Source organism: Thermobia domestica, chromosome 2 (genome assembly GCF_964235325.1).
Source record: "Thermobia domestica chromosome 2, izTheDome1.hap1.1, whole genome shotgun sequence".
Classification (NCBI taxonomy): domain Eukaryota; kingdom Metazoa; phylum Arthropoda; class Insecta; order Zygentoma; family Lepismatidae; genus Thermobia; species Thermobia domestica.
In genome coordinates, this window is record NC_137455.1 from 4,423,142 (window position 1) to 4,443,933 (window position 20,792).

Sequence of the window (20,792 nt, forward strand, 5' to 3'; positions counted from 1 at the left end):
CGATACAGAAATTACCTTTGTTCGAAGGGTCATGTTCGATTCCCGTCCAAGTAAGTTCGTGGTGGAGGACATCGTGTTCGTGGGTTTTCTGGGGATTCTCCAGTTTCCTACCACATTCTCATTCAACTATTTCTTTCATCATTCACTTCTGTCTCCTTTAGCATTTAGCTTGCATAATCGTGGGATCTTAAACTAAAGATTTCATTTTTCATTTGCCTTTACGTATTTGTAGTGTAAGGAATCCTTGAGACAACGTTTGAAAGATATCATTTCATAATTGTGGGAATTACTGAAAATAAACTTTCCAACAATGATAGCTGCCAAAAATGAACCAAGACCAAAGTGATAAAGTGCACAAATTGGCCCCTAGGGTAGTTTCTTAAGACAAAGTTTCATATTTATGGCAATTATTGAAAAAAAAATTAAAAATTTTAACATTGTTAAGGTAGGACAAATGTATCTCTATTAGTGGTGAATATTAACAATATTTGAGCATCGAAATTAACCTTACAAGCACATTGACACATTTCATTTATATCTTAAAATACAAATTAACTTAGATTCACATTCAAATCAATGAAGTCATTCATGTTATAGGTTAGAGTGGGTATATATTTCCAAGTGATAATTCAACAATAGTGTTCTGAAGTATTTTATTTGTTTGCTGACGGAGTTTCAAAATTAAGCTCTTTAGATCTTTCCCTTTGAATTTGTTCAAATTCCTCAGTTACGCTACATACTGTACATCAGGGATGGCCAACGTGTTGACTGTCAAATTCTGACAGATAGTCCGCGGCAGTCACTCTACCGCCACTCATCAAACCTTGATTTCACCCTCACCCTCATGACAGCCGCCCTTGTGTGGCTGAATACTTATGCTTGCATCGTAGTTCAAGGAACATTTTGAAGTAAAGGCATTGGATACTGTTGATAAATGATGTAAACGTCACAATCGTCCGAGATCTCCATTGTAACAGTTGTTCCATTTTAGGTGTTCCACAGTAAGTTATACGATGATATGTTTAGTTTCCTTTCTTTAGGACGTATGTTAAGCAAGGGCGGATCCAGGACAGATTTCTGGTGGGGGTGGTGGTTGTAATACTGCTACTTAGAGCTACTTTTAAGAGCTCCAAACTCTGGGATGCGTTTTATTTGTATATATAAAATAAAGAAGTTTCCTCTTCTGGGGGGAGCGATCGCTCCGATCGCCCCCTGGATCCGCCACTGACGATAAGGAAATAATTTAACAAATAGGTTGAATAATTGATGCTCTGATCCTCACGAAGGAGGCCCTCTCGAGGTCTCCTCACCCTCAATTACCCTCGCCCTCAATGATATGAGGGCAAGGGTGCGCGACGGCGAGGAAAAGTTTTGAGCACGAAGGCGAGGGCGAGCAAGGATAATGGACAACACCTATCGCGAGGGCGAGGGTGCGCGAGGGCGAGGACAAGCTTCGATGGCGAGGGTGAGGGTGCGCGAGGGCGAGGAGAAGCTTCGACAGCGAGGGTGAGGGTGCGCGAGGGCGAGGACAAGCTTCGATGGCGAGGGTGCGAGAGGGCGAGGAAAAGCTTCGAGGGCGAGGGCGAGGGTGCGCGAGGGCGAGGATGCGCGAGGACGAGGACAAGCTTCGATGGCGAGGGTGAGGGTGCGCGAGGGCGAGGACAAACTTCGATGGCGAGGGTGAGGGTGAGGGTGCGCGAGGGCGAGGGCGAGGACAAGTTTTGGCCGTGAGGGCGAGGGTGCACGAAGGCGCGGACAAGCTTCGACGGCGATGGCGAGGGTGCGCGAGGGCGAGGACAAGTTTCGACAGCGAGGGTGAGGGCGCGCGAGGGCGATGGACAATTCCATTCGCGAGGGCGAGGGTGAACGAGGGCGAGGGCCAACTGCTACTGCGAGGGCGAGGGTGAGTGAGGTCGAAGTAAAATGAACATCTATGCTTTAACCATGTTGAATGCTTTCATTATATCCAAATTATTTGTTTGTAAATATTTAGACAGAGTTTATGTGTGATCAAAAATGTACAAAATAAATAAATAAATAAATAAATGCCGTCAAAATATTTTCAAATTTGAGTAGGGACTCTTTACGTGATGCTGCTTTTCGTCTATGTGTCTGGTGGCATTAGATTGTTGTTTTCGATTGTGTCAAGTGCATAGGTGTCCAAACTCGCGAGCCCGACGCTCGTGAGCTCGGCACTGACGGTCAACCGGGCTCGCGCTCAATAATTGAGCGCGAGCCCGAGTGAGCCCGAGCTCCAATATAATTAGTGATCGCGAGCCCGAGTGAGCGCGAGCCCACTTGAGATTAGTGAGCGCGAGCCCCAGTGAGCGCGAACCCAATCGAGAGAAGTGAGTGCGAGCCTGAGTGAACGCTAGCCCAGTTAACAGAAGTGATCGGAGCCCGAGTAATCGCGAGCTCAGTTCAGAGAAGTAATCGCGAGCCCGAGTGAGCACGAGCCCGGTTGGGAGAAGTGATCGCGAGCTCAAGTGAGCGCGAGCCCAGTTGATGGAAGTGATCGCGAGCCCGAGTGATCGCGAGCCCAATTAAGAGAAATTAGCGCGAGCCCAGTTCAGAGAAGTGATCGCGAGCCCGAGTGATCGCGAGCCCAGTTGGGAGAAGTGATCGCGAGCTCAAGTGAGCGCGAGCGCGAGTGAGTGCAAGCTCAGTTGAGAGAAGTGAGCGTGAGCCCGAGCGAGTGCGAGTTAAATTGAGTGCGAACACGCGCTCACTTAACACTCACGTGGACTCATTTGCTTTAGAGTTAAAAAAAAGTAAACTCATTCCATGTGCAGAATTGTAAAGGAAGAATGAAACAACTTTACAAAAAGAAAAACCACATTCTTGAGGTCCGAGCTGTCATTTTATTGTCCAGAGGACTTCAAACACCTTTCGATAGAGAACCGACTTTTTTTTATGGTTATTATGAGAGGATGGTAATTGTTTCAGGCAGGTATTTGTTTTTGTTGTTTTAGTAACAACTTCCATGACCCAAGTTTTTTTTTTTTTTTTTGGTGAGATCATAGAGTAAGGAAACTACTTGACCTTGCGAAGTAGGAAATTTATTTACTATCAACTAATGAAGCTATGCGTTCATAGAAAAGTCGAGGGAAATAATTATGTATTATTTAATTGTAGCTTCTTTAAGTCCCAAGAAACAAGTGTAGCTCTTAAGAATGTTGATAACTTCATCATAATGGTTATTCAGCCCATTAATATATATGAGGAAACATTGTTTTAATTTTTTGAAATAAAAGAATTTTAGCCTGTTAATTTTACTGACTACTTCTTCTTGAGATCTTTAAATGTATTCTAAGCGAAATTTAACTACGGTATTATGCAATTTTAATATATATCAATAAAAACTAAAACAATATTACATTGAATATTTTTAAAGCAAGGAACTCTTAAATAGGCCAGAAAAAGAAATTAGTAAAATTGAATTATTAAAATCTCGTCTATTTAAAAGAAAAATACTTCCTCATATAAATCAATGGGCTATTAAAAAAAAGAAAGAGCAATTCAATATCCAAAAAAATAAGACATACACACACCTTTCATTAAAGTCTTTTTTCGAAAGCTACCCTGAAACGATGGCGAGTCGTTTGTTACAACCAGTGTTAAAAGTGAGGGACATCATTCCCCACTTCCAAAAATATCTATGGCGTCCCTCCACTTCCTTAAAAATATAGTGGGCAAAGATAGGCACAGGGGACGGCATAACGTCATGCGTTCCCCAACCTTTTCAGATCCATTTTTATCCTTGGTTACAATTCGATTTTGATGTTTGACACAATATTTTTATTGCGGATTTATCAAATCTTATTACCGTGAAAATTAGCACATACCTGACGAAATAGCTAAGGGTTGCCAGGCACTTATTCATATTGATTCACTGTGAATAAGTGGTAAGTAACTATTCTCATCTTCCAGACGAGCGAAATCTCATATAACCTCACTGATGAAAAAGAATATAAAGCTCCAAACAAACAAACACAAAACATTCTAAATTTCACGGTAGCTTTGTAAATGGGCATAATTACATTTCCTCTCTTAACGCAGTCCTTCATATTACCTCATTTTATATAGGTACTATTTTTCCGTTATGTTACGCCATTAAAGAACCCGCTTTTAATATACATAAGGAAATGTAAAGATGAATTGAAAACTAGAACCACAATATGCTTACCATTTTCGAAAGTATTACACATAACTTCTCGACTCAAAACTGATGTTATGACGTAAATTTCATTCATAAACATCTTTATTGAGCCTTCATTAACTTCTAATTTTCTTTGGTGTGTTTTAGCAAAATACAGGCTATAATCAACGCATATTTTCAAAATTTCAGCTTTAATACTCTTAAATTTAGCCTAAATTAAGAAATATCCATATTTAATGTATTTTAACAGGACAATATGCTTTCAAATACATAATTAAAAGTAGAGGTTGCTCCTGAGGGAAGTCACAAAGTTAAAAAATTAAAGTTTTCTTGCTTCAAAGTAAGGGGAAAAGGTAATCTAATGGACTTAGAAGATGCAGGCTCGAATGGGAAAACTATTGTGGGGCTCCAGGTTTCAGAAAACAGCATGGCTCGTTTGAAGTTCGCCGCAAAAATTATACCTTTATTTATTTTATATTCAATTATCATTATTTTACCTTTAATTATTAAAATTACCTTTAATTACCCATTTCATATACATTTAGAGGAAAAATAACGAATAATTTTTAATTGTTATTGATATTGGAATTGATTAAGGATTATCAATTAAAATTAACATTAAGGATTAAGGATTATCAATTAAAATTTAATTAATCAAATGACCACCCCTAAGGGTGCTGGTCAGGTCATACTGATACATTATTATTTCTAGACAGGAAGTCAATTGTCTGAATGTCGATTATCGAATTATTTTTTTAAAAAAGAGTTTACATGCCAAGTTTCATCTTTGTAACACGAGGGAATATGTATAAGGGCATCAACGAATTTAAGAAACGCTATCAACTTCGCATTTTATATTAAACAAAGCGGACGGAACAGCTCTCACGGATACAGATACCAAGAGTATTTTGAATAGATGGAAAGACTTCTTTGATAGTTTCCTAAACTTGTAGCCAAAAAAAAAAATAATGCTCGTGGAGAAAGTAACATGCTCAGAACCGCATATGCCACAATCTAACCGAACAGAAAAAGAAATTGCTCTAAAGAAATTGAGGGAATAGAAATTTGCGGGCATGAACGAACAAATTTCCGGTAGTTGGTGAGTACTTCAAATTATATGCCCATAGCCAAACTGCCTTTATAGAAATTGCTGCGGAAGTACAGCAGGATTCTGAAATATGTCGTTTTGGATAGAGCACATATATATTAGTTCCTAAGTGAAGTCTTTGACCCATAGTCGGAGCTATGGACCTTTAAAGTTCATTTTTTTTCATGTTTTCGGCAGCCTCTAACTCCGAAAGGAAGCATTCGCGCACCCAGGTTGGACTATACTTTTCGTCCTATCTTGGTGTCAGGAATCACCTCCTAAACGTTGTCGGTGTTGTTTTGAAACAACCTATATATATAGATTCATTATGTATTTTCTATTTTTAAAGCTTTTATACGAAACATAAACATAACACCAAACTGACATACATGACAAGACGAAATTGTGCACGACTATCTTAAACTCAGAGAGAGATTCATTGACCATCTTGTGTCAAGACTCCCACCGACCACCTATGAATCCTGCAGCGGTATTCGGAACTGAGACGGCAGGCAAAGAACATGCAGATGAAGGGTGATCAAATAAATGATAAATGAAGCTGCTCTCTCAGCTTCATCCCTTCCCAATGATGACGATACGCTGCATGAAAGGGCTACTTCGAATTGAGAGTGTACATTGATATGGAATTAAATCCGACACTTTAGTCTTAAGTTCACTCATTAAACAAAGCTATATCTAGAATATAAATAGAAAAGATTACTTCATTTCTCACAAATTAGGATAAAATACCAATTATATTATTATTAAACTTCGATTAGAAAAGAATAAGTATTTTCAACTAGCTGAACCTGCGCTCTCTACACAGCGCATCATTTACATATGAGCATGAACCTCCTTGTCATTCCTCACAATATCTGTATATGTCTCTTCACAGACACAAGTGAAAGACGTCTTGATATAAAATCGGCAAGGGGTATCATAAAGGGGAGACTTTTTTTCGATATATTTTCTCAATATCTCGCACCGTTTGCAAGATTTGAGCTTACTTCCGGTTGGAGTTTCTAATTCATGTATGACCAGTGTTTTCTTTCTTGCATGCAGTATGTAATAAGCAAATACATTACATATACAATTAATTATAATGTCAGATATATATGGTGTTCATTGGGCAAAACAGTCAAAAAATAAAGATTCATCTTAGACTCGAGAAATGGTTATCTTTCACTTTTTCATTATTATTTGGCCATGAAACAAACGCCTGAGACATATACAACCCCAATATACAACAATATGGTGTTGGAATGTATAACGCATAGGATGTGATGCTTTAGTTTTTTTTTTAAATTTCAACGCTTCAAGAAATAATGGCCATGTTTTTTTTTTTTTTAATATTCAATTAGAACTGAACAATCTACGCAAAATTTCCAATCGATCAGTGAAAAACGTCATCTTTCTAGAGCTTGTAGTTTCCGAGATCTCATTATCGAAAAGATTGACCACAAACATATAAACATCCTGAACATGTAGTTTAAAAGAACTCGGAGAGATGGAAGCACAATTCACATGCATTGATTTTAGAGAAGACTTCTTAAAATGCAAAGGTTTTGAACAATAATTTTATATCATAAACTTTATGAAAAAGATATAGTTAACTAATTTAGACTATTAAAATACAAATACTTAAAATGTTTGTCTCTGTTAAACGTGAAATCACACATAACCGTCAATGAAAGATTTGAAAGCTAAAGTTGGAGCTCAAGCGCTTGTAATTGCTATAATAACATTTTAATAGATGGACAGTAGCAAAAACACTGCGGCTTATAAATTAAGAAATAAGAACTTACCAACAGTTTTCAATGCATCTAATTCTTCCAATAGTTTTGTTTCTAATATTTATTGTATTCATAAATGCAACTCATTTCTTGATATGCTATATATATGGCTTAGACTGTATCAACCACATGTTATCCCAAGATAACGTATATTTTTGTCCTACTTATATGCATGTTCACACAATCACTCAAAAATGATCATAAAATAAAGATAGACATTGATAACAATGGTTGATTTATAAAATGCTTTACAGGGCAATTTTCCTTATCTAATTCTTCATTTTGTTTTTATGATATTTTGAAAAGTATTTTTGTTAATTTATTAGTAGCTGTAATTACTAGAATAAAGAAGGGGTGTTAATTGAGTATTAAATTTTATTAGATTTGAGAAGGAATAATCCAGGCTAATAAATTTAAGAAGGCATAATCTTGAAAAGCTCATCACGAAGCATTTTACGTATTAAATTACCACGGAGATACGAATTGATCATACACATCAGACGAAAGGCAGAAACGAAATTTAAAGAAACAGAAGGGAATGAAACGGGATGTGTAGGCTTGTTCAAAACACCCAGGCACGCGTCTTTGGTATGGAGGATCTGGGTTTGATTTCCGACGGGAGCTCATGGATCGGATCTCACATTGGCCTGTAGGTCTGCATTCCATATAGGTTCGCTGCTGAACAGGACGTTAAACTAAAATTTAAAAAAAATCAAAACATAACACTCTGTCAATTTATTTCTTTTCAAAAATACTAGCTCTCTTATTCATTAGGGTAGCGTAACCAAAATATTTAACATCTATCTTCTCCCCCAATTTTACAAGTTCTTTGTGTCACTGTTAAGACTGTTAGAACTGTGTTGTCAAATTCCTCCACTTTTACAAGTGCTTTATGTGTAACATCAATGCACAATGCAAGAGGACTTTTTGTCTTTTTTTGATGTTACGAATCACCTCTCGAAATATATACATATCTTTCTATTCCGCTCCTATTGTCAAGATTGGAGTTTCGACTCCAAGTTGGCACCCCTGTAACTCTTATTCGACGCGAAATTTGACAATATGCTGTGAATTTTTTGTCTTATTTTTATGTGAGGTATTTGTTCCCAAAATATTGTGACACCATTTTTGTAACACCCTGTATATATATATAAATATAAAAATAGGGTGCCTCAAAAGTCGATGCAAATAGTGACACCTAAATTTTAATTTAGTCGCAAGCTTCAGTCGCGTAAATCTTTGAAATGTTTTTCATCAACATTGCATCTCAATTTCAACCTACCCAGAGGGATGCGACACAAGTTACTCTACCCACAGAACCAATATATTTGAGTGCTACAAGAATCAATCGTTTTAAATTGTCCACTGTTTCAGATTTTCTTTCACGAGCTTTGTTCTTTATTGTCCCAAAACGAAAAAAGTCCATCAGTTTCTGATAAGGGGAACGAAGTGGCCATTTAATACCACCTCATTGCCCAATCCAGCTCTGTGGGAGGATGTTGTCTACGTAGTTCCTCGACTCCTGATGCAATAAAATGTTAAACGTGTTGGTGCAGGAATGTTAAATTCGTTTCTTCAGAAGCTGAAGAAACAAGCTAAGCAGTCTCACTTTTCCAGTAGGTTTTAAGAAACCTCTTTCTTAGTTATTGATTGAAGTTACCAGCCGTTATTCAAGGAATCAAGATATCTCAAAAGAAAAAAGAGAAATGAAGTTACTAACAAGTTATAGTAGTAGCATAGCTGTATATCTATTTTTGGATCACCCTCTTATCGTCTAGAGTCAATACATTTTGTACTGTCAGATTTTCACCAGATCTAATCGCGTACGAAGTCGTTTCCTAACTTTTCGACTCGAAGGAGGAGTTAAGGAGTTTTCGGAAGTTTACAAAATATTGAACATTTTAGAATATCTTCAAGCCAACATCTTAAACTACTCTATTGTATTGCGGATTGCACACAATTCAGTCCGTGCGAAGAACGTGTCCTTCTGCTAGTGATATAATAAAGTGTCATCTTGGATGAGAAATTAGGATAAAAAGCGACTACCTGATAAAACGTACTGCTTACGTACACTTTTGGGAACTTTTTACGCTTGAAAAATGAGAAGTTGAACCACCCAAATTTACAGAGGAATATACAAGAGCCCTAAAGAATATTTACCAGTTTTTTCTAATTTTTGACATTTCCCAAATTTAACGAATGGGCCAATTTGACTTTCTTGAAATTTGGCAGGGAATAGGTGCATCAATCTACCATGTGCAATAAAAGAGAATAAGTCCCTGTATCCGTCCATAAATTAGAGGAATAAATTAGAAAGTAATTAGCTCAGTTGATGTTTATATGTCTAGCATGCAAAGTGTATATTGTAAATTTTATTAGAATAACATTTTGACATTAGACAGGGTGGTCCAAAAGTAGATATACAGTCCCGTACTGACCGTCTCATGGCATTTTATATTACTTACTTATTGCTATCCATACAAGCAGTGACTTAAAGCCGCTGAATTATTTGTTCTTAATCTCTTTCCAGTCGTACCTTATCCTTGAAACAAACAGAAGGAAATAACCCAGTTATCTTAATAAACTAAAGTGTCATGCTTTGTAAGACTGTATACTTACTTTTGGGCCACCCTGTAGATAATGCTGTCAATTCATTCACTATAACACTAGATAGAGAAACAGCAAAAAAAAATCGCAATCTGGCAACACTGCACTAAATATCGCGTACCCATTGGCTACTGTTCATGTTGCTTCTTTTTTGAAAAAAAGCTGTAGGTTAAAATCCTTCCAAATTTCGATTTTTGGCAATTTTCTACTCAAAGAACGGAACGTGTTTAATCACTCACACATTCAGTGATACATACCCTCGTCTTATAATACCATACCATTTTATTTTTAATTCTTGCACCTTCCAGAATTTAAAGTGGTAAGTCAAAGCACCTGTCTCAAAATGTAGGAGCAGGCCCATATCCAGGGGAGGTCTAGGAGGCCGGGCCCCCCTAAATTTGAGCTGGCCCCCTAACATTTTCACGGTAGGCTTGCAAATGAACTATTATTAGGAGATGAACTACAATATGGTTGGATCGGGCCCCCCTAACTTCAACCAGACCCCCCCTATTTTTTGAGCTGGCCACGGGCCTGTGTAGGAGTGGACCAACGAACTTATATCAAAAACAAGAGAGGCGATCCTAAATTGCGTCATACCACATGTTTAAATCAGATTACTTACAACAGCCAATCAGGTAAAATTATAGATGAAGCAACTTGCTTGCTACTGGCAGACAAGGAATTAGAGGAACTGGAAAATATAGAATTAGTAGAAGAGGCAAGTGGAGACTTCATACTCAGATCAGAGTACGACAAAAGTAATTCATGATTTTAAAAAATGGGAAAGCCCCAGGTGTAGATGGGATACCGCATAAATCATACATACTTCGGGACAAGAAATTCAGCACAACCTCCAGACTTCCAGAAGAACAAATTAGTGGCAATATCAAAAATAGTTGGTGCTAATAAAATTGAGAATCATAGAACGATAACCTTATTAATTCATGCTACAAAAATTCTAAAAAGAAATCTATAAAAGATTGAAGCCTAGATAGAAGAAGTATTAGCAGAGGAACAGTTTGGCTTCAGGATGAATATCGGAACGAGAGAAGCTACTTATATGAAGACAAATGAAATGAAATCTTTCAGTTTTACGTCCCATGGTTATGCCGGTTGGGCTAAAGGAGACGGTGATGATGAGAGATGAATGAAATGGTGGAATGAAGAAAGTGGGAGGAAACGGGATAACCCAGGGAAAACCCACGAGCACGGTGTTTGTCCACCTACTTACATGAAGAGGATTGATATAGAAGAAAGAATTCCAGTGGGAAAAACAACTTCTGTAACATTGTTGCACAATCGATTCAAGAACGCTCAATCGATTCAAGAAAATTGCTTCTGGATATCTGTTATCTACTTCTCTCTGATACTTGTTCAGAGACAACAAACACATGGACATAGGCCTTTTATAGTACTTTCGATACTTATGTATAGGTTTGTTTGGAAGCCTAAAATTAAATTAAAAGCCATATGTACAGAAAGATAGGGTGGAGATGGTGTGTAAAAAAACAAGTAAAAAAAAAAAAAAGACGCTCACCGCTGGCGTGTAAGGTCCCTAGTGTGCTACGATCCCGCCAAGTGGGTTTTGTGGTGGACAAACAGCTTGTGCATGGGTTTTCTCAGGGCTCTCCCGTTTCCTCTTATTTTCGTCATTCTTCAGTATTAACATCTATCTAATGATCATCGTCTCCCTTACTTTCGGTGCATCGTTGGACATTAAATTTTTAAAAAATAGAAAATTCTTTCTTTTTTCAGTTTGACGTTCTACGTTTATGCCCGTTGGACTAAGGGAGGCGATGATTAAGGCAAGTAAATGATAATGGAAGAATTGGTAAAATGATAATGTGGAAGGAAACGGGAATGCAACTACAAAACCCACGGGCACGATGTTGTCCACCACAAAATTTCTTGGTCGGGGCTCGAACCAGGGAACTCACGCACCAGAAGTAAGCGCTCTATCTCTGAGCTATCGTGCCCACCCAGGGCCGTGCCGTGGAGGGAGGGCGAGCGGGGCGACGGCCCCGGGCGCCAAAGTAAGAGGGATGAAAAACCGAGAGAAAAGGGGCAAAAGGAAGGAAAAAATACTTGGAATATATGTATGAGGGCGCCGTCGTAGTTTCGCCCCGGGCGCTGATTTTCCACGGCACAGCCCTGTGCCCACCTAGCCAAAAAAAAAAGTAGGTATCACTAACCACAAGGAAAGGAATTTGAAAATAATTTGAATAAGTGTCGTATCATTGAAATGTAAGTGTAAATGTACGTGCCATTTTGAATAAGTGTAAATTACACTTTTTCTTGGATTTGAGATTTTAATTTTCTACTTTTCAATGAAAGTTCAAGAAAAATCAGTTGAGAATGCTCCAAGAGCATTGTCAGAACGAAGTTTAAAAGAATTAATTTTTCTTATTAACTTCTACAGGTTTTATACCATTTGTTCTATGTACTTTATTATTATACTCATTAAACAATTTTTGTAATATATCTACCTACTTATTTCTTTCAGTACTATTTTTTTTTCCATATATGTTGTTTAAGAGTTCTGTTAAAACGTTCTACGATATGTTGTTTTACGAAGAGACATGCTCAAAATGGAGAGTTCAAAATTGAAAAATTTGCAAAATATCATCTCTCTATGGCTCACGGTTCCCGAGATATTGGTCCTTAAATCTCCTCAAATCTGAACTTTTTTGGTCAATATCTAGGAAACGGTCGTCAGTTGGCCAGTGGCCACCAGTTACTATTTGGTACCAAAACGTTCATCATCCTCTTAGGTATTGATCAACACCGATATGATCTTTCTGTGACTAACGGTTGCCGACCTATGACTCCTTAAATCTCCCGAAATCCATTCTTTGGGGAGCCAATCAGGCCGGTAGCCAGCCCAAAAATGTAGGGGAGGCCCGACCGAAGTAAGGGGGGCCAGACCCAACCATATTATAGTTCATTTAGAAGCCTACTGTGAAATTTTAGAGCGGCAGCGAAAATTTAGGGTGATCGCCCCCCTTAGACCCCCCTGGATATGGACCCGAAAGTAACGCGAAAAATTCCATTCTCTCTGAGATAGCTTTTGATGCTTCTATCGAGTGGAGGGCTCAAAATTGAAAGATTCGCAAATAATATACACACACAGATATAGAAAATTCAGTAATAAACTTTTTTAGTTATTTTTTTTTTCATCTAAAATTTCATCTACCTGTCCATCTTAGCCAGTAATTAGCAAAACATTTGTTCATATAAACCAATAGAGATGCAAAAAAGCCGGCTTTTTTGAATCGATAGTTTTTTGCACATAAAAAGCCGACTTTTTTGGAAAAAAAACGAGAATTTTGGAAATTTTGGCTTTTTTCGTTTTCATGATTTTTCTATTTGAATAGCTTTCTTATAGTATACTCTAAAGTTAAATAAGATTTCATGACCTGAATGCCATATTTCGCTCTGGAATAAGCCATCATGATGAATGGAGCACATGGTTTATGAATTAAAGTAAACATAAATATGAACAAAAACACCAGAGGTGCAAAAAGTGCAGCCAAGTTCGTCAGCCTCAAAAAGTGTTGAGATGAGGATGGATGAGCCAAGTTCCTTGGCCAGTGCATCTGAAAGAAACACTGGAACTTGGCGCGAGGTGTCTAACATATTCGAATACATTAAGATGTCTGTTCCTTGTTTCACGGTCGGGACATTTCAGTCCTAAAGCTAGTGGTGACCCCCAAATCCACCACGCTCCCAAACACCACCCCTAAGGCTCATTAACATCATTTACTTTGACACTTCGTGGAGGAATATAAGTTTTCCTTGTCTGGGCTTCGAACCACTAATCTTACTGCAGTATTCTGTATATGGCCTTAGCTCATTAGCAAAGTTGATATTCCTAAGGTTGATGGTGGTTCCAAACCCACCACGCCCACCACCACTATCCCTAAGGTTCCCTAACATCATTTTCCTTGACACCTCGCGCCAAGTTCCAGTGTCCCTTTCAGATGCAGTGGCCAAGGAACTTGGCTCATCCATCCTCATCTCAACACTTTTTGAGGCTGACGAACTTGGCTGCACTTTTTGCACCTCTGGTGTTTTTGTTCATATTTCACTTCTTTTTCCAGTTCACCATGTCAATATCGTATATTGGAATTCTCAATTGTGGTATATTGCTGGATTTAAATTTAAAATTGTACATTTTTAAAGGAGTCATAATGTGTCACATACAACATTAGTTCCCAAGGGCTCTTCCACCGGGAATCGAACCCAAGACCTGTACAAGAAAGGCGCACATGCTAGCCACTAGAACAGCGGGGAGGATTTATTCTATCAAATATCTGTCAGAGCGTTATGTCCAAACGAGATCCCAATTCATTTGCCCGAACTACAAAATCACGATCGTTAACATCTCATTTTTTATTGCCTAAATACGAAGAGTATCAACAGGGCCCAAAACACTTGATGCTGAATCCTCGCTGCTACATCACTAGACATAGCTGGTGTTTCAATATACCTAGTTGTTCTCTACCTTTTCACATTGCGAAATTACAGAGTTCATTACATGACGCGCATGTTGCGCAATTTCATACTGCCTCGGGTTTTTCCTTCCAATGATATACACCTTTCAAATAGCTTATAAACTTAATAACATTTGCCACCAACATATCCTAACTGTATCAACATGCACGGCAGTGCATGGCAGCCAAGTTCCGCGAAGCAAATGAAAACTGGCCTGCACTGCCGTAAGCATATTATACACGAACAAGAGTTTTGGGTAAAATCGCCGATTTCGAGGCTTTGTAAAAACGATTCTATTAAGGGTAGAAACATGAAATTTAGAATGTAAGAAGATATCCCACAGATGTACTAATATGCCAAATCTCACATTCCTACCTTCAATCATATTCGAGTACTGGACCCCCAAAATATGCAGTTTTCAGGCTCACGGACTCACTGACTCACTCATCAAATTGATTAGGTACTTCCCAATGAGATAGAAACCTGAAACTTTGCATAAAGGTACCCTATAACAACCTAAGTGTGGAAAAAGTCCGAAATATGAGGAATGTCCTATGGGAAATTTTTTATAGGCAAAAAACTGTCCTTAGCCAGGAAAAAAATCGTTTCACTCACTCACTCATCAAGTTGATTAGGTACTTCCCAATGAGATAGAAACCTGAAACTTTGCATAAAGTTACCCTATAAAAACCTGAGTATGGAAAAAGTCCGAAATCTGAGGAATGTGCTATGGGAAATTTTTTATAGGCAAAAAACTGTCCTTAGCCAGGAAAAAAATCGTTTCACTCACTCACTCATCAAGTTGATTAGGTACTTCCCAATGAGATAGAAACCTGAAACTTTGCATAAAGTTACCCTATAAAAACCTGAGTATGGAAAAAGTCCGAAATCTGAGGAATGTGCTATGGGAAATTTTTTATAGGCAAAAAACTGTCCTTAGCCAGGAAAAAAATCGTTTCACTCACTCACTCATCAAGTTGATTAGGTACTTCCCAATGAGATAGAAACCTGAAACTTTGCATAAAGTTACCCTATAAAAACCTGAGTATGGGAAAAGTCCGAAATCTGAGGAATGTGCTATGGGAAATTTTTTATAGGCAAAAACTGTCCTTAGCCAGGAAAAAAATCGTTTCACTCACTCACTCACTCATCAAGTTGATTAGGTACTTCCCAATGAGATAGAAACTTGAAACTTTGCATAAAGTTACCCTATAAAAACCTGAGTATGAAAAAAGTCCGAAATCTGAGGAATGTGCTATGTGAAATTTTTTATAGGCAAAAAACTGTCCTTAGCCAGGAAAAAAATCGTTTCACTCACTCACTCATCAAGTTGATTAGGTACTTCCCAATGAGATAGAAACCTGAAACTTTGCATAAAGTTACCCTATAAAAACCTGAGTATGGAAAAAGTCCGAAATCTGAGGAATGTGCTATGGGAATTTTTTTATGGGCAAAAAACTGTCCTTAGCCAGGAAAAAAATCGTTTCACTCACTCACTCATCAAGTTGATTAGGTACTTCCCAATGAGATAGAAACCTGAAACTTTGCATAAAGTTACCCTATAAAAACCTGAGTATGGAAAAAGTCCTAAATCTGAGGAATGTGCTATGGGAAACTTTTTATAAGCAAAAAACTGTCCTTAGCCAGGAAAAAAATCGTTTCACTCACTCACTCATCAAGTTGATTAGGTACTTCCCAATGAGATAGAAACCTGAAACTTTGCATAAAGTTACCCTATAAAAACCTGAGTATGGAAAAAGTCCGAAATCTAAGGAATGTGCTATGGGAAATTTTTTATAGGCAAAAAACTGTCCTTAGCCAGGAAAAAAATCGTTTCACTCACTCACTCATCAAGTTGATTAGGTACTTCCCAATGAGATAGAAACCTGAAACTTTGCATAAAGTTACCCTATAAAAACCTGAGTATGGAAAAAGTCCGAAATCTGAGGAATGTGCTATGGGAAATTTTTTATAGGCAAAAAACTGTCCTTAGCCAGGAAAAAAATCGTTTCACTCACTCACTCATCAAGTTGATTAGGTACTTCCCAATGAGATAGAAACTTGAAACTTTGCATAAAGTTACCCTATAAAAACCTGAGTATGGAAAAAGTCCGAAATCTGAGGAATGTGCTATGGGAAATTTTTTATAAGCAAAAAACTGTCCTTAGCCAGGAAAAAAATCGTTTCACTCACTCACTCATCAAGTTGATTAGGTACTTCCCAATGAGATAGAAACCTGAAACTTTGCATAAAGTTACCCTATAAAAACCTGAGTATGAAAAAAGTCCGAAATCTGAGGAATGTGCTATGGGAAATTTTTTATAGGCAAAAAACTGTCCTTAGCCAGGAAAAAAATCGTTTCACTCACTCACTCATCAAGTTGATTAGGTACTTCCCAATGAGATAGAAACCTGAAACTTTGCATAAAGTTACCCTATAAAAACCTGAGTATGGAAAAAGTCCGAAATCTGAGGAATGTGCTATGGGAAATTTTTTATAGGCAAAAAACTGTCCTTAGCCAGGAAAAAAATCGTTTCACTCACTCACTCATCAAGTTGATTAGGTACTTCCCAATGAGATAGAAACTTGAAACTTTGCATAAAGTTACCCTATAAAAACCTGAGTATGGAAAAAGTCCGAAATCTGAGGAATGTGCTATGGGAAACTTTTTATAGGCAAAAAACTGTCCTTAGCCAGGAAAAAAAATCGTTTCACTCACTCACTCATCAAGTTGATTAGGTACTTCCCAATGAGATAGAAACCTGAAACTTTGCATAAAGTTATCGTATAAAAACCTGAGTATGGAAAAAGTCCGAAATCTGAGGAATGTGCTATGGGAAATTTTTTATAAGCAGAAAACTGTCCTTAGCCAGGAAAAAAATCGTTTCACTCACTCACTCATCAAATTGATTAGGTACTTCCCAATGAGATGGAGACATGAAACTTTGCATAAAGGTAGCCTATAACTACTTGAGTATGAAAAAAGTCCGAAATCTAAGGAATGTACTATGGGTAATCTTTTATGGGCATAAAACTGTCTTTAGCCACGAAAAGAAAATCGTTTCACTCACTCATTCATGAAAATGATTAGGTACTTTCCAATGTGGAGACGTGAAACTTTGCATAAAGGTAGCCTATAACTACTTGAGTATGGAAAAAGTCCAAAATCTGTGGAATGTCCTATGGGAAATTTTTTATGGGCAAAAAAATGTCCTTAGCCAGGAAAAGAATCGTTTCACTGACTCACTCATCAAATTGATTAGGTACTTCACAACGGGATAGAGACGTGAAACTTTGCATAAAGGTAGATTATAATGACCTGAATACGGAAAAAGTCCGAAATGTTAGGAATGTGCTATGGGAGTTATTTATGGGCGAAAAACTGTCCTTAGTCAAACACAAATCGGTTCATTCACTCCCTCATCAAATTGATTAGATACTTCCCAATGAGATAGAAACGTGAAACTTTGCATAGAGTTACCCTATAATGACTTGAGCATAGAAAAATTCCGAAATGTGTGGCATGTGTTATAAGGAATTTTTTATTGGCGAAAAACTGTTATTAGCCAAGTAGAAATCGTTTCATTCTCTCAATCATCAAATTGATTAGGTAATTCCCAATGAGGTATAGAGCATGAACTTTGCATAGAAGCACCGTATAATGACTAGAGTATAGAAAAAGTCCGAAATGTGATTAATGTGCTATGGATTTTTTTTTTTTTTTATGGGCGAGAAACTGTCCTTAGCCAAACATAAATATGTTCGTCTTCTCACTCATCAAACTGATTATTTACTTTCCAATGAGATTGAGACGTGAAACTCTGCATACTGTACCTTATAATGGCTTAAGTGTGAAAAAATTCCGAAATGTGAGGAATGTGCAATGGGATTTTTTTATGGGTGAAAAACTATTTTTAGCCAAGCAGATATCGGTTCATTCATTCACTCGTCACATTGATTAAGTGCTTGTTTATGAAATATTGACGTAAAAGTCTGTATATTGGTACCTTATAATGACTTGAGTATGGAAAAGTTTTGAAATTTAAGTAATGTACTAAAGAAAATTTTTATGGGTGAAAACTGTCCGTAGCCAAGCAGAAATCTGTTCTCTCAATGATCGACTCATTCATAGCATTAATTAGGTACTTCCCGATGAGATAGAAGAATGAATCTCTGCATAAAGGTACCTTATAATGATATGAGAATGGAAAATGTCCGAAATTTAAGGAAGTGCTATGGAAAAATTTTATGGGTGAAAACTGTCCTTAGTCAAGCAGAAATCGGTTCACTCACTCGCTCATCACATTGATTTTGTATTTCCAATGAGATAAGTCGTGAAACTCTGCATAAAGGTATCTTATAATGACCTGAGTATGGAAAAAGTCCGAAATTGGACGAATGTGCTATGGGAAATTTTTTATAGACGAAAAATTGTCCGTAGCCATTAGGTACTTCCCAATGAGATGAAGATGTGAATGTCTACACGAAGGTAGCTTATAATGGCTTGAATATGAAAAATATCCGAAATTTAAGGAATGTGCTATGGAATTTTCTATGGGTGAAAAATTGAACTTACTCAAACAGAGATCGGTTCATTTACTCACTCATCATTGATTAGGTGCTTCCAAATGAGATAGAGAATTGAAACTCTGCATATTGGTACCTACCTTATGTAATGACCTGTGTAAGTAAAGGTTCCAAATTTAAGGAATATACTATGGGAATTTTTATGGGCGAAAAACTGTCCATAGCCATTCTGCTTAATGAGATAAAGATGCGAAACTCTCCATAAAGGTACACTATAACAGCTTGAAAATGAAATTTGAGGAATTTGCTACGGAAATTTTTTCATTAGAAAAAAAAAAAACTTCTTACAATCAGAAATCGGGAACGATTCCGTTATTGAACAGATCACGTGCATAGTGATAATGTTGTCAATCGTCTGAGTGCCCTCCTCGCTGGTGTATTGGCTATACTTAACATACGTTATCCATATGTTACATACGCACTGCCCTCTTTCCCGCTTAGATGTTACACATGCAGGATGTCTGACATCTAACAGTCTTCCGTACATTACGTACGTCAGCTATAAGTTACATACGGCCATCTGTATGTGAGATCCTGACCGCCTACATACAGTCTTTTCTTTCGTGTGGAAAGTACGTTTATTCGGAATACTTATACGGAAAGAACGTTCAAATATACTTTTTCAGTTATACGTTTAGTGTACGTTAAGTCCAACAACTACAGGATTTAGACATGTAACAAACGTTTTTACGTACGCCACATACAGTTTTTCTCAGTGTGCGAGTAAAATAAGTGAAAGCTAGTAATAAGTAGTTAAGCAAGTTAATGAGGCACGTTCTGTGAATTAGTTAACTTTTAAAACCGTGGGCTAAGACACGAACATACTGCCGTAAATTTCGTGGTTGGAAACCCAGACAAGGAAAGCCAATATTTTGTCTTTTTTCAGCGAATATTTTTTCTTTATTTCAGTCATTGGTATTAAATAGATATTGAAATTAATTTGATAAGTAAGATAATGTAGAGGTGAGAATGTTTAAAATTAATGAAGTTTTCGAAGAAATGAGAAATCCAGTTGTTCGAATTTATGTGAGACTAGCAACAAAATGTAACCGAAATCGTAAATATATTGGTACCAGAGTTATATTGTAGTTACCACAGTCGTTATGTAAAAATGTTCTTGATACTTCGTGTTTCTATCTGTGAACAGTGTGAGAATCTCTTACGTATCAGCCTTTTCATCAACAGTGAATTTCGTGCCTTTGGCTCTTCATATTTTCTGAATTTGCCCTTCGGGGGTTCTTCGCCCCCACACCCTTGCCTTTGCTCGTCCTACTTCCTCACATCTCTTAAACTTACAATTCCCGAATTTCAAGTTTCTTTCCTATTTCAACTATCTAAAAGATAAGATTTTGTATTCCAGGAAAACGCCTATTTAAATAACATGGTGATTTCTAAATCTTCCTTTAGACTCCTTAAAAATTAAAAATATTCAATTTTAGCAATTTTCCTGTTGGTTAGTCCCGGGAGGATACAATCGTGCCAAATTTCATCATTCTAACCCTGCCGGAAGTGCCTAAACATTTTGGGGCTTAGAAGACGTCCAATATAAATAACATGGAAAAGTTTTTTCTGTTTACCATAAAACCACTCTAAATTTGGATATTTTCATTTTTACTGACTTACTTAGGTAATACTAACGAAAACGTTGAAGCATACCGAATTTCACATTTGTATTCCAATTTCAAGTACCTAAAATATGAGATTATTTGTCCAAAAAAAGGCCTATTTAAATAGCATGGGGAATTTCTTCACCTCCCCTTTAGACTCCCTAAAAATTAAAAATATTCACTTTTGGCAATTTTTCTGTCGGTTAGTTCTGAAAAACTACAATCACGTCAAATTTAATCATTGTAGCCCTACAAGAAGTGCCGTATAATTTTGGGGTGTAAAAGGTGTCCCATATAAATACGTACCATGGGAAAGATTTCTCAGTTCCTCAGAAAACCACTCTAAAGTTGGAATTGTTTATTTTTACTGATTTATTTAGGTAATACTAATGAAAACGTACAAGCATACCGAATTTCAATTTTTTTTATTCCAATTCCAAGTTCTTAAAACATGAGAT

The 20,792-nt window shown here is 37.3% G+C and overlaps 1 protein-coding gene across 2 annotated transcripts in view; it reads right to left on the minus strand.

Moving 5' to 3' along the window:
- LOC145669882 (dipeptidase 1-like) overlaps positions 1–20,792 on the minus strand; it is a 262,183-nt gene that overhangs the window by 209,999 nt on the left and 31,392 nt on the right. The window contains exon 1 of one of the 2 annotated variants that reach the window (XM_081738244.1): positions 7,052–7,074. The exons of the other annotated variant lie outside the window; for it this stretch is intronic. The gene's annotated coding sequence lies outside the window, so the exon portion shown is untranslated. Of the gene's footprint in view, positions 1–7,051; positions 7,075–20,792 lie in introns of those variants that run through there. 2 annotated transcript variants of the gene reach the window in all.